We start from the raw sequence: 2,927 nt of genomic DNA, 5'->3' as shown, positions 1-2,927 counted from the left end.
GGGGGAGTCCTACTCCCGGTAGGAGTAGGACTCCTCCTGGCGCGCCCCAAGGCTGGCCGCACCTCTCCCCCCTTGCTCCTTTATATACAGGGGCAGGGGGCACCTCTAGACACACAAGTTGATCCTTGAGATCGTTCCTTAGCCGTGTGCGGTGCCCCTGCCACCATATTCCACCTCGATCATATTGTAGCGGTGCTTAGGCGAAGCCCTGCGACAGTGGAACATCAAGATCGTCACCACGCCGTCGTGCTGACATAACTCTTCCTCGACGCTTTGCTGGATCGGAGCCCGAGGATCGTCATCGAGCTGTACGTGTGCTAAGAACTCGGAGGTGCCGGAGTAACGGTGCTTGGATCGGTCGGATCGGGAAGACGTACGACTACTTCCTCTATGTTGTGTGATCGCTTCCGCAGTCGGTCTGCGTGGGTACGTAGACAACACTCTCCCCTCTCGTTGCTGTGCATCACCATGATCTTGCGTGTGCGTAGGAATTTTTTTGAAATTACTACGTTCCCCAACAGTGGCATCCGAGCCTAGGTTTTATGGTTTGATGTTATATGCACGAGTAGAACACAAGTGAGTTGTGGGCGATATAAGTCATACTGCCTACCAGCATGTCATACTTTGGTTCGGTGGTATTGTTGGACGAGACGACCCGGACCAACCTTACGCGTACGCTTACGCGAGACCGGTTCCCCCGACGTGCTTCGCACACAGGTGGCTTGCGGGCGACTGTCTCTCCAACTTTAGTTGAACCAAGTGTGGCTACGCCCGGTCCTTGCGAAGGTTAAAACGGAGTCTATTTGACAAACTATCATTGTGGTTTTGATGCGTAGGTGAGATTGGTACTTGCTTAAGCCCGTAGCAGCCACGTAAAACTTGCAACAACAAAGTAGAGGACGTCTAACTTGTTTTTCCAGGGCATGTTGTGATGTGATATGGTCAAGGCATGATGCTGAATTTTATTGTATGAGATGATCATGTTTTGTAACCAAGTTATCGGCAACTGGCAGGAGCCATATGGTTGTCGCTTTATTGTATGCAATGCAATCGCGATGTAATGCTTTACTTTATCACTAAGCGGTAGCGATAGTCGTGGAGGCATAAGATTGGCAAGACGACAACGATGCTACGATGGAGATCAAGGTGTCGCGCCGGTGACGATGGTGATCATGACGGTGCTTCGGAGATGGAGATCACAAGCACAAGATGATGATGGCCATATCATATCACTTATATTGATTGCATGTGATGTTTATCTTTTTATGCATCTTATTTTTGCTTTGATTGACGGTAGCATTATAAGATGATCTCTCACTAAATTATCAAGAAGTGTTCTCCCTGAGTATGCACCGTTGCCAAAGTTCGTCGTGCCCAGACACCACGTGATGATCGGGTGTGATAAGCTCTACGTCCATCTACAATGGGTGCAAGCTAGTTTGGCACACGCAGAATACTCAGGTTAAACTTGACGAGCCTAGCATATGCAGATATGGCCTCGGAACACGGAGACCGAAAGGTCGAGCGTGAATCATATAGTAGATATGATCAACATAACGATGTTCACCATTGAAAACTACTCCATCTCACGTGATGATCGGTTATGGTTTAGTTGATTTGGATCACGTGATCACTTAGAGGATTAGAGGGATATCTATCTAAGTGGGAGTTCTTAAGTAATATGATTAATTGAACTTAAATTTGTCATGAACTTAGTCCTGGTAGTATTTTGCAAATCATGTTGTAGATCAATAGCTCGCGTTGTTGCTTCCCTGTGTTTATTTTGATATGTTCCTAGAGAAAATTGTGTTGAAAGATGTTAGTAGCAATGATGCAGATTGGATCCGTGATCTGAGGTTTATCCTCATTGCTGCACAGAAGAATTATGTCCTTGATGCACCGCTAGGTGACAGACCTATTGCAGGAGCAGATGCAGACGTTATGAACGTTTGGCTAGCTCAATATGATGACTACTTGATAGTTTAGTGCACCATGCTTAATGGCTTAGAATCGGGACTTCAAAGACGTTTTGAATGTCATGGACCATATGAGATGTTCCAGGAGTTGAAGTTAATATTTCAAGCAAATACCCGAGTTGAGAGATATGAAGTCTCCAACAAGTTCTATAGCTAAAAGATGGAGGAGAATCGCTCAACTAGTGAGCATGTGCTCAGATTGTCTGGGTACTACAATCGCTTGAATCAAGTGGGAGTTAATCTTCCAGATAAGATAGTGATTGACAGAATTCTCTAGTCACCATCACCAAGTTAGTAGAACTTCGTGATGAACTATAATATGCAAGGGATAACGGATACAACTCCCAAGCTCTTCGTGATGATGAAATCAACGAAGGTAGAAATCAAGAAAAACATCAAGTGTTGATGGTTGACAAGACCACTAGTTTCAAGAAAAGGGCAAAGGGAAGAAGGGGAACTTCAAGAAGAACGGCAAGCAAGTTGCTGCTCAAGTGAAGAAGCCCAAGTCTGATCCTAAGCCTGAGACTAAGTGCTTCTACTGCAAAGGGACTGGTCACTGGAAGCGGAACTACCCCAAGTGATTGGCGGATAAGAAGGATGGCAAAGTGAACATAAGTATATTTGATATACATGTTATTGATGTGTACTTTACTAGTGTTTATAGCAACCCCTCAGTATTTGATGCTAGTTCAGTTGCTAAGAGTAGTAACTCGAAACGGGAGTTGCAGAATGAACAGAGACTAGTTAAGGGTGAAGTGACGATGTGTGTTGGAAGTGGTTCCAAGATTGATATGATCATCATCGCACACTCCCTATACTTTCGGGATTAGTGTTGAACCTAAATAAGTGTTATTTGGTGTTTGCATTGAGCATGAATATGATTTGATCATGTTTATTGTAATACGGTTATTCATTTAAGTAAAAGAATAAATTGTTGTTCTGTTTACATGA

This window comes from Triticum dicoccoides, chromosome 7A, assembly GCF_002162155.2.
Source record: "Triticum dicoccoides isolate Atlit2015 ecotype Zavitan chromosome 7A, WEW_v2.0, whole genome shotgun sequence".
Lineage (NCBI taxonomy): Eukaryota > Viridiplantae > Streptophyta > Magnoliopsida > Poales > Poaceae > Triticum > Triticum dicoccoides.
This window is presented reverse-complemented; position numbering follows the sequence as displayed.